Source organism: Diadema setosum, chromosome 4, assembly GCF_964275005.1.
Source record: "Diadema setosum chromosome 4, eeDiaSeto1, whole genome shotgun sequence".
In the NCBI taxonomy this organism is placed as follows: Eukaryota; Metazoa; Echinodermata; class Echinoidea; order Diadematoida; family Diadematidae; genus Diadema; species Diadema setosum.
In genome coordinates this window covers 31298803-31311807 of record NC_092688.1, presented here as the reverse complement: position 1 = coordinate 31311807, position 13005 = coordinate 31298803, and positions in this window count along the sequence as shown.

The window sequence follows — 13005 nt, the reverse complement described above, 5'->3', positions numbered from 1 at the left end:
CCAGACATATATCACTTTTAGTAGCTTTCTGGGTGTAGATGGCAATGAAGAGGCTGTTTGTATGAGGTTCTTACTAGTCTGTCTTGACCACGCTATGTCCCTGTGTATCCTGGACACTGTAGATTGGGTAAGAATATCTTCTTTTTTTTTTTACAAGCAGACATGCTTTGTAACACAGCTAAATGTGATTGTGAACCGTATGCTTCATGCAAGTGTGACCCACATGTGTGTACGTCATATGTCATCTTTTTGTCATATTTTGTTTTTCCCCAGTGCACATATGCGTTCATTCATGACCAAACTATACGTAGTCACCTCACAGGGTCTGAACAAGTCCTACACAATGCACTACTGAAAGTATACTATTGGTAATCAGTCCACATCTGCATGTTTTATCAAACTCTCAAATCATGCCATGGCTTAAATTTTTTTTTTCAGATTTATTCCAGACCAGTAGTGGCTCATATAGTACTATACCACCTCTCTCTTCGACCCAACGTATCTGGATTCTCATGTATACATATTAAAAGTTCGATACCTATTCTCATACCTTTTATATATATATATATATATATACACATACATACGTATATATCTCTGAGCTCATCCTCAACATGTATATAGACAGCAAACACAAAAGAAAGGGGAAATTTTTTAATTATACTGAATGAAAAAAATAGAAAAAAATATAGTATGTCTGAAACTTGCGTGGCCACACAGGAGGGCACTGTTTATAGATTTGTGCATAGAGATTTGAGTATGTGGTGTGCTCACTCACACGCACACAGTACTTTTTGTTGGCATTAGTCCTCTTGTATACTTACCATCTCACCCTTCGATGTACTTCATCTAAAGATGACGTGGGCACTGTCTTTGATATATACATCTTGCATCAAACTGCCTTCTTATTTCTGCCTCAGAAAGTTCCCCTGGCGTTTGCTTTACAGTTCAGGTTATTTTCTGTCCTTCTCACCTTGTGGGTATTTGCCTTTCTTCGGATTTACGCATGAACTTTTCAGAGTTGGATTTTCGCCACATTAAAAAGTGAAGTCCCTAAGGTCTGACCGTGACCTTCATAGAGGCCCATCGAAACAAGGTTTATGCTGGTCTTTGAGATGTAAAATGACTGAGAGCAGATGCCCCCCCCCCCCATCACCTTAGTAGTCAGAACCAATGTAAGGCTGTGGAACTTGGAGTCAGCGTAGGATCAGTACTACCTGTAGGCCAGGTCTGGGTCTAGACTCTCCACATGTACCTTGCTAAATTCACAGTCAAATATTACGACAAATTGACCATCACATGTTGATATATGTCCTCAAATCCGTTTTCTTGTAAAGGTCGCTGTAAGTCACCATTTCAAACTCAGTTGACTCTCATCTTTGAAAATGAGGGTGTCTTCTCTTCATTGTCATTATTTATGTTTTTTGAAAAAAAGGATAAGATCTTGATGTTAGGAACAAGTGGTACTACAGAAGTATTGGCAGGCATTCATAACAACCATACATCAAGCTTTACCCAAGGACAGGAGGTGTACCTGAATGGAGGGCGCTAGAGAGAAATGACAGTACTGTGTGATAGCGGAGTAGTGTTTAGACTACGATTATTTTAGAAGATGAATTTGCACTAGCACTTTTTGCAAGAATGACTGTCAACTTTTTTGAGTTTGACTCTGAAGTGTGGAGATTCTGTTGTGTGGGTTTCTCTTGTAAATAATGGAAAAGAAGATATTTCTGATTGGACTAGATCCGACCAATGGGTTGATCACTTTGAGCCAGTACTTAGAGCAAAAGCTATCTGTAACTTTGTATATATACATGTATCAATTCCTCATTCCAGCTAAAGTTTTCAAGTCGCCAGTCTGTATACATGTAGCAGTATGTGTGTACGTTCAAATCATGTGTAGGCTCTCTCTTCTACGTGAGACTAAAAAGTAACCCCGTTATTCACCTTGCAAGTCTGGTTGTGTGAGTTGTGTAGCTACGGGGATGTGACGAAAACCTCTGTTGCCGTATTTTGTGCCAACTGTTTAAATGTTGATCTGTTGTTACTGCGATTCTATTTGACAAGCAGTGGTGAATAACATTACAACAGGGAGTGCAGTACATACTTGGACAAGTAATGTTGTCTGTCATCCTCATCGAGCAAGCTTCATTTTCGGCCCCTCTCATTCTCGGCCCCAAACCACGAAGGTTTTAGGTTGCAAAGTGCAGCACAGATGCGTAAAGACTAGAGTTGTTTATATGCCTGGCAGTCTAGACAAATTGTGTGTGTTATGATACAATAATTGTCTGTTGATGATACTTGTTTTTGAAGACTTGGAAGCGAGACTAGTTCCCCTGTAGCAATTGTAGTGTCCATGTGCAGACATTAGGGACTTTTCGATTTCACGTCCTGCACGTGGATGGCAAGATAATGATGTCTTTTAAAGGAACTGCGCATGCTCCAGGTTCTCCAAGCACGCCCAACGCCAGAGTCGAGAACGTGTCTTCTAAGGATTTCACGTCCTCCTAGATTCAAGATGGGAATGATGTCATTGCTTGGTGTGCCAGTTGCCAAGCCCGCAGGAGGGGATGGGGCCGTGACATCATAACAGTACATCGTGAACGGCGTGCACTGAAAATTGAAATGGGTAATAACACTGCAGACGTAACAAGTGGACTGCAGCCATTTGGAACCACTCTGGTACGAGATAGGTGTCCTCCTTCACACAATTGAAAAGTCCCTGTTACAGACCTTAATCCTTGAAGCAAGGCTAGTTCTCTCCGTAGCGGTTAAAGTGTCCACATGCATACATTATATAGATCTTATGCTGGAAGCATTTGTAAACGATTCCTTAATATGCCCACCTAGTGGCACCTTGTTTGTAAGTGAAAATAGATGTTTATTATGTTTGCGTTTTGGTAGATTTTACAAGCTTTTTGGTCGATACATCCTCCTCCCGCCCCCCCCCCCCCCCATGTCTGCTTTGGAATATGGTATATGTTGATTTTTACTTATTTTAAAGAAAAAAATATGATTTCTCAGTTATAGCATAGGAATATACTTTCTCTAGTGAAACTACATATTTTTTTTTTTCATGGTTGTGCCAATACTGTTCAAGGGCCATAGCCATTGTTTACCTCTCAACTTTTTCTTTGTTTTTCTTACATTTTTGTTTGGGTGATTCATGTATTGTATGCATCACTTGTGCAGTACATGTGAATATATATAGTGTGTCATCATAAATGTTCACGATCTATTTTTACTTCAATGGAAGATTATGAATGTGGTATTAACTGTGTTGAGTTGTCATGTGTGTTCTGCATTCTGTCATCACGTCAGTTGATTTGTTGATGTTTTTGCTAACTTGTCTTTCATATTGGTGTGTATGTGTATTACAAAATTCACAGGATGTAAGTGGGGATTTTAGTTTTAGTTTTAGTTTTTTTTCTTTTCTTTCAGAAACCGTCCAACGTGTTGTATTCATGAGCTTGACTGTAATCTTAACTGCAGAAATAGAGAAAAACTGTGATCTGTGAGAGCATTTGCGCATGTGTGGCATTCACTCTGCTGGATATTCCATCCTTTGCTGAATATACTCGTAAGAATCTGTGAAATCATTCGCTTTTCTCCATGATCTCTGACATACCAGTATTCATTCTTTGCGCTTGCAAGCAGTCAGAGCCTGGGTGTTGTTGTTGTTTTTTTTTAATAAAATAAGAGAGAAGCAAGAGAAATATATGTTTTTTAATATTATTCTCAACAGTGATTTGTCCACTTCAGGAGCAACAAGATTCCACATGTTATATAGCCTGTAGTTGTCCAAGAGGCAGAAATTTGCTTCAAACCCAATTGTGATTTTGGAGCTACCTTAAAAAAAAGCAACAACAACAGCAACACTCAAAACAAAACAGTAAACAAAAAAAAAACAGAGACAAAAAGAAAAATAGTGAATAGTTGCTTTGTCAGGATAGATGGTCAAGGTTGGATGACCAGTAACATGTCAACCCTGGTCCTTTACCCTGCCCCCCCCCCCCCCATCACAGGCTCACAATGATATTATAAGTATGTGTGTGAATAGAACAAGGTTCAACGGCACTACCCAAAACATGTTTATACAGAACATGGATACCACAGCATGTAAGATAGGTGTGAATATTGTCCATTTCCTTTGTAATGTACACCTAATGTAATTTTCCTATGCAGCTTTAGGTACACAATTCAGATATACATGTAGGTTGGGAAGATTTTTGTCCTCTTTTTAAAAATATGTTCGGCTGCCGGCTCTGGGAAGCTGAGGTGAATTTTTCGGTCTCATGCCGTATAAAACAAAAGCAAGGTGGACTGTGGTCAGATCTGAATGAGCCTGAATTATAAGCTAATGGTTTTAACTTTTTTCCAATGCCACCAGAGTCAATGTAATATACATTTGACTGCCGTGGTACTATTGCATGGTTTAATAGCAGAACAAGAGGTATCAGAATGTCTCGCGTATTTCACGGAACAACACAGCGAATTTGACGAGGAGTATTGTTTGTATCCACTTCGTATCATCACTGTTCATCTTCTCTTTTTGTCTTGTCTGTTGTATACATGTATTGTCCCTGGGGCGACAAGACCTCGTCTCTCAAAAATGTCAAATGTTCAGGAGAGATGAAAAAAACCCAACAAAACAAAAAACAAAACATGGCAGCCAAAGCACTATATCAAATGGGATAGCCTTTCCTTTGACATGCTGTGGTGGCCTCATTTTTTTTTTTTTTTTTTTTTTTTTGGGGGGGGGGGGTTGTGGGGGTAAGACATCTAGGATTTCGACAGGACATCATTTAACTGATAATCTAACCATTAATCCAAAAAAGTCATTTTCGCCAAAATTTGAGATACAAGGTCTTGTCACCCCAGAGATGATATATATACATATGTATATATGTATGGATGTGTGTGTGTGTATATATATGTTTTGTTTTGTTTTGTTTGTTTTGCACACGTCTACAAGCAGTCAGCTGTCCTGATGCTGAAGATTTCTTCACTAAGCTCCAACATTGCAGTCACCTGTGGAGTAGATGCAGAATGCAGCATGCCAAAGTTTGTTGGCCCCGATTTGCAGGTGGCATATATTGTACGAGCTCTGCCTGGTTATATAGTGATTGAGAGGAGGAGGGAGAGAGAGCGGTGTAATTGTTATCCTAATCGTCCACTGCTGACGATAGTGCCATGGCTCCGCAAAAGCGTTTTGTCGTTAGCACGTCAAGGGCATTAATCACAGATGACATTTGCAAACTCTGGCGTGTCAACGACGGGAGCAGATCGGGATGCAGGATGCTAAGGTAACATTCCAGAGTGTTGCAGTCCGTGGCTTTTTCAGTGATGCAAAATGCATGAGTCTCGTCATTGGGACAGGTATTTACGAAAGTGATACCCGTGTGGATGCAGTGATTTTTTTCTCTCTCTCCTGGTCGGTTCAGTTGTTGTTTGTCATGTTGTTATTGTGGATGATTGTGGCAGTGAACCATGTGCTGGGGTGACCTTGAATCCCAGCTGTTTTACCTTGTTTTTTGCCCTTGTGAGTTGGCATTACACTCACTGCATTAGGTTTTCCTATGCTCTGTGACAAAATATAAAAGCATGCCAACATGGTATCATATTTACTGGCTTAATAGAAGGAGGAATAGTGTATCCCCCATTCCAAAGACATTAGTGGATGCATGTCGCTTCTTTGTTGTTTCACTTGCACACAACCTTTGCTGCCACAAGACTTGATTATTAATTGCCTGTGTTTTGTGATGGTTAGTGAGGAAAGAGAATTTAATTCAAGTGCCTATGCCATGTGATCGGTATATATATCATCTTTGTTCCATAGTTTGTGCTGTTTCCCATCTCGGCGTAGCATTATATGTACTATAGGATGTACTTTTCTCAGCACTATGTTGTAGTTTTACAGAGCATTGCTGGTGATGTGTCGTGCATCAGTGTTTAACATGGACCTTGATAAAGAGATTAGATGTGATTGGACAGTGATTTCCTTACCTTTGTTCCAGGCTCTATTATATATCATTGAATATTTTGAGAGATAAATGAAGAGATAGGATTATATGACCCTCTGCCATGTGGCAGACAATCTGCAGCTCTTTTCAACCAAAATCCAGAGCTGTTGTGTATTTGCTGTAAATTCATTTGGTATGACACAATGTGACTGATATTTATTGAGCAGTAGTTTCGATGAAAAATTATACATCGGTTCAGTAATTAAAGTCATTCCCTTCTTTAAATGGAGACAGAAGTGACATAGAAAGATGTTGTGTGCTATGTAATTTGGGGTGGCAAACATGTACCAGTACGCAGAACTTACTGTTACAAATTGGCATCTTGACGCAGTATGCTGTTTAACTTCAGTACATGCTAGTAGACTTATAATCAGGTCTTCATTATCCCTGATTTCAGTGTAACAGACAGAGTTACCGGTATACTAGATTTGTTGGGACTGACATTACTTTCCACAAACTTTTGGTATTATGAACAATGTTACATGTTGCAGTAATGATAATGAGGATATTGGCATTCCAAACATGGCTCTCAAAACTGTCAATAGTGGCTTCTGTTAATACAGCCAGCTCAGATGGCTTCACAATGGGTTTTGATCACATCCTGCCCTCCTACCTGCCCTAGTGCCACTGGAACTTTGCTGTTGGGCCAGCTAAATTTATGGTCTGGGCAACCATTGGCAGTCAAGCCATGGCTACTTTGTTGCCCATGGAAAATGAAAAGTGATGGTGAAAAACTTGGAATATGCAGCAAGAGTACATGAGAGGCCTATCAATTGTATCAATTGTACGGTGTAAGCTGAGCCTGTTCATTGGCTTGTCCTCTTCAGTCCATCAACAATTTGATTTGTGCAAAAGTGACAAATAATTATGTATGAGATGCTGGGGAATTGTGTGACTAAAGAGGGCCCAGAGGCAATTCAAAAATCAAAGTCATTACGTAATTGAAAGCCGGTACAAGAAATCAGTTGGCCAGAGAAAAACTGGGCAAAGTCATGCAAATCATGAGTCTTGACCACTTGAGTGTTGGTCAGTTGTATAAAAAGGCACCCGATGGAAAAAAAATCATTGTAGCCATGAGGGTGTATGGTTACCTGCAGAACCCACATTGCTTCCAGAACTTTCTCTCTCCCTCTAATTCTCACTATAAACTCCTATTTGCTGAAGAGGATCATTTCCAGATTTCTCTTTAACTCTAGTCAAGGTTTATGAAGGGTACAATATCCTTCTTTACCCTCACAGGCAGGAGATGTCTTTGAACAAACCAAAGAAAGCTACGTCGTGGTCCCTCTTTTTTCTATACAAATAAGGAATGTGTGTATGACATCATCAAAAGGCATATGGAAATCAGTTTTAGTCTTCAAGTGTATAGGACAAATAAAGAATGTGTCACAAGTCATGAATACCAGAGAAAACAAATTTTTAGTCCCATTTCGTTTACAATACAAATAATGAGAGTTCAGCAAGTTATTTGCATTGGTACATGACACATAAGGCCTATTTTTCATCCTCTTACAATTCATCCTCAGATACATACACTCTCTGCTAGAGATAATTAGGTTCTTTTGATTTCCCACATTTTGTACATGTTGCATCCTCGAGTGAGACTTGTAGTATAATTCATCTGTGGAGGGAGATAATACACTTACTGATATTGTGCATGATTATTTTGTTTAATCACCTTGAAAAAAAAAAATGTGCGTGAATGAGTGATTACTACCTTGCTTGTTTTTCCCCTCAGCTAAAAGTAGTTGTAATTTTTCCGTAGTACTATAGAGCATACTTCAGGCTGTGTTGAGTGTGTATTGTGAATCAAGCTTTTGCATTGTCATCAAGTACGTTGCAGTATGTCAGGACAAATTGTTGCAATATGTCAGATCCGCTGCAAGAGGCACAGTTTCTGCCTCAACCACGCGTAAGTGCCGACATGTACCCACCCAGCGAGTATCATGTCTCCTGCTGTTTGTGGCTGTTAACTTGTCACGGGGTGAACGCCGTCGCTCTGTGTTCGCGCTTGATCTCTACATGTGCGACATCCAGTGCATGAAAACTTCAGTGTTTTTGCGAAAGTAGAACAAAGATTTCGGTCGATGTTACACTTTATGTTGCCTGTGAACAGGAATGTGGCCAGTCTGTGTACAGAGAGAAACGCTCTACATAATATAGTAGGGAAAGGAGTCCGCAAATCCAGAATTGTCAGGGGGGAGTTTTTTTTTGTGTGTGTGTGTTTCAACTATAAAAAATCTTGCATTCCTGATTTCACACAGTAGTTGCTGAATTCAGTGTAACACTCCAACTGTACAGCATAGCAGGTTAGGGTATGGTATATTCAGTGCTGTATACCCTCAGCTTTCTTGAATACACGTGAGAAATATAAAGAAATTGGGACTTTTTTATCTTCCCCATATCACAGTGTCTGGACAAAAACAACACCAACTTGATAACATGTTTGTAATACTCATGATCACATGACAAGCATTGGATGGTGTATAAAGAGATCTCTCACCAACGCTATGGTACTAGATTGTGTATTCTCCAAACATTAGAATGCAACTGTATGTAGAGATTCACTTGTCATCTTCACAGAGCTGTAACTAAATAGGATACTTGTTTTCTTTTTGTGTGATATATGATAATTTGATGTAATTACTGAATATATGACTATTTTTTGGCTTATTCCATCTTTTTTCTTTATTGTCATCTAATTGTTGATTTTCATAAATGACTTTTTTAAGAGACATAAGATATTGGATGTAAAATATTTCATTGACAGAAAATAAAGTTCTCCTTATGTCTTGCAAAGAACAAACTTTGTCAATTCTTCCTTTCTTTCAACAGTCTCTCTGGTAAATCAGTCATCTGTGCTCATAATAACACAGTCGTATTGTTCTGCTAGCAGTCACACACTTAGCTTAAAGGGGAATGAAACCCAAATATACATTGAGTGATAACTTGATGAGAAAGCTACTACAGTTCATGACATGACATATGGATAATGATTATCAACAAAATATAAAGAGAATTCCACAAAATGTCATTTTCTAATGAAAAGTACACATTCCTGTGACTTATTCCTGACATATGTTCAGGGTAATATTTTTTCCCATGCTTTCTGAAAGAGTAGGTAAAAGTGCTCTTTCATCATGCTAGAATAGTGAAAATGATGTTAAATCTTCTTTATATTTTCTTTATATCATTGTCCACACATGACGTCACAAAATGTTGGCAGCAAAACTTTAAAAATTCATAACTTTGAACAGATTGTCCCGATTTTCCTGGCGTGTTGTACTAATGTTGCTACATGTTCTCAATCCAAATATATATTTGAAATTCATTCTACCTTCAACTGTAAAAAAAAAGTGAAAGTCAACATTTCATGTTGACCATGTTGACTTTGAACACATGGCCCAAATTCACAAAGGTGGTACAAATGAAACCATGGTTTAAACCATGGACAAAAACCATGGAGCACCAAGTATGGCACAGAATATTTCGTTACGAAATTGGTAATTTCGTCGACAAAATGACAATTTTGTTAACGACATTATCATTTCGTGGCTGAAATGTCGCTGAAATGATTATTTTGTAACGAAATGACAACATTTTGTAACTAAATGAACATTTCTTCCACGAAATTATCAGCGACGAAATGACTGATTTCGTAACGAAATATTCCATACGACACTTGGCGCTCCATGGTTTTTGTCCATGGTTTAAACCATGGTTTCATTTGTACCACCTTCGTGAATTCGGGCCCAAGAGTCTAAAATCAAACAAAACAGTAACATTGTCGGTGATATCGGACAAAAGCTATGACATGTCAAGCATCACTTGATGTCACAAGACAATGATATTGGTCAGAATCACACACCGCCAATCTGCTAAGCTGACCTTTGATGAATGGAGTAACGTGATAAATCATTTTCTGAGTTCAGAATGTATATATATTCTCCTCAATATATGCTCATCAATGCTATATTGCTGCACTGTCCTAAGCAGCCATTTTTTTTTTTTAGTAAAGTGGAACACCATTACAAGCTTCATTGAAGCTTCACAAAAAGAGAAAAAAAGTTATCGAATTTTAAAGTTTCTTGTGCTTACATGAGACAGTGATGTGAGGACTATGGGTGATAAAATTTATACTTCTGCAGATTTCAAGGAGCAATAGTGCATCATTGCCTTCTAATTCTCCCATTGGTTTGTGCATACAAAGATATAGTAAAAATATATCTTTGGTAAATGATTTGGAAACTTTGGCCTGAATTCACAAAGGTGGTACAATCTTTGTCCATGGTTTAAACCATGGACAAAGATTATACCACCTTCGTGAATTCAGGCCTGAAAGTCTCTTCCCCTGTTTTCATAGCCATGATATATGGGTATGTCTAGTCAAAACTGGTACAATTGTACACACATACACAGAAAGATGTAGTTGTAGTTGTATGTATATATATATATATATATATATATGTGTGTGTGTGTGTGTGTGTGTGTGTGTGTGTGTATGGGTGTGTGAATGTATATATTAAATAGCTTCAACTTTAGAATCACCTCCAGAATACTGTTTTTTTCTCAAGTGCAAAAACCCAATTTAAATCCACCGCTTCCTTTTGTGACATTTCCATATGCATCACATGTCCTCAGTTCTTGTCAATGTTTTGCCTCTTGGGAAAACATAGCAAAATGTTTCCTAAGCACATGATATTCATCAAATTTTTTTCAAGCAATCCAAGTATAATTGAGAATATGAGGCATTGCTGTGTAAGTGAATATTTTTGTGCGAGTAATTTTTTTACACTCCGCCCAGTAAGACTACTTTTAAGTGTTCTTAATTCTGCAGAATCAAGACGTTACATGGTGATGCATTGTATAACAAGTGCGTACCTGCCAACATTTTAAGATGAAATATCTTACTCGTGGATTGCAAAAATCTTATTTTATATGCAAACTGAAGTTCAAAATCTTACTTTCGGTCAAATCTTCAGAAAATACACATGAAAGGTATATCTAAATATTTTTTTTTAAATCTGATTTCTCTGACAGAAAATCTGATTTTGCTATTTTTAACGTAAAAAATCTTACTGAATCTGATAAAATCTTACTAGTTGGCAAGTATGCAAGTGAAAATGCTAATGTGCTCTTATTTTCGTGCTAGTTTTTGGTCGTGCGAAATGCGAGAAAATTTCCATTTTTACAGTATCTCTATTTACAACCATTATATTTTCCATAATGGAGTAAAAACTGTGTAAGATGACTGCCCCCCCCCCATACACACACACTCACACACATACACACAAACACACATACACAAGAGAACATTTCTTAAGACATCATTTTCCCCATAATGATTAAGACACACATGTGTATGACCATTACAACATTGACTTTTATTGCACTTTAAAAAAAAAAGATGAAGTGATCAGTTGGGGCACATGCAAAGCAACTGAACCCGAATATTCCAGAGATTTACATAAGAAAGTGCGCATATACATAAAACGGAACAGATAGCCATAACTTAGACTGAATTTACAGAAACATTAGCGATAACTACCATCCAATCAATAGTATAAACAGGCATATACACAGCACATTTTTAATGTGTCTCATATTAGAATCATAATATATCACTCAATTGCAGCAAGATATTACGTGTTGAATCCATTCTCTCCCTGTCGGGAAATGCTTACGCAACAGACACATAAAAACATCCACAGTGTGAAAATCACACGGGTAATCTTGCGAGTGAACTGTACACTTTATGTACATCAAACGGAAGGTCTCTAAAAAAAATGCAACTTATAAATGCCATCCATTGATTTGTGCAAGCATGTCAAATCAAATATAATACTGAAAATGTTAGTGAAAGAAAATGAAGCGACAGCTGTGACTACTACTCTATACTAATTCTGTTAATTCACATGCATCCTCCTTCAGTCCTCTGGATTGACATTAAAATACCTCCCCCCCCCCCCCAAAAAAAAAAAAAAAAAAAAAAATCAAATCAAAGATATAAATGAAACTGTCTTCAGATTTATACAGCTTCTTCAAATTCACACGGTTGTAAATAAAGAAAAGTATCATGCTCATCAAATTTCATGAATTTGAATTAAGTATCTTGTTGCTGTATATAATGTAAAATAGCAGTTTAAAGGATGCTAAACTTTGACAAATGAATCAGGATAATTTTTTTTCTTGTTTTTGTTTTTGATCAAGCTGTGATGTGGTTTAGCATCTTCTTCTTCCATTGATGAAGATAGAGACTTAGCATTATTACAAACAGAACCTCCAAACCTTCACATATGCAGGTGTAACTCCATCAAATCATATACAGCAGTTTCCTTGGAAAAAAAAAAATCCAGTAACTTTTACTATCTGTATTCACTCAAGACTCAAAAGCAAAAATTAGAAGCAAGACTTTAGGTAAAAATCAAGAGAGTAGAAAGCGATCTGAGTCACAAAGAAATTTTGATGTGAGCAGAAAATTGAATCAAGATGGAAATTACCTGAACAACAAAGCAATGCTTTGTAAGCTCATTTATCCAGACAATGTGAAGGTTTTAAGACAATGGACTGAATTAACCGGTTCATTTTATGATACCAATAAACTTGTTTCTGTAATGTATTACAATTCATGGATGTTTATTTTCCTACAGCCTGGTAAACAAGCATTTCATTCATCTGCTCCCTAACATTAAGTTCCATAGGCAGGAATTCACTCAGTTGTTGCTAGGTAGGGCAAGCCTCCAGCAAGCTTTGTTGCTAAGGACAACGTTTGTGAACAGAGCATGCATAGAATTTGAATAAAATACTGAAAATGGTCTATTCTCATGATCAGGTATTTGTCATGTCCTGTATAGCTGGGGTGAAAACAAACAGCTCGCTGGTATACAGTCAGTTGTGTGGAGCGTGAGCACGTTGCCGTGATTGCTGCCGTGAATGCAGCAGTGCATGCGAGCATGCAAGAGTACAAATCTACATGGTAACG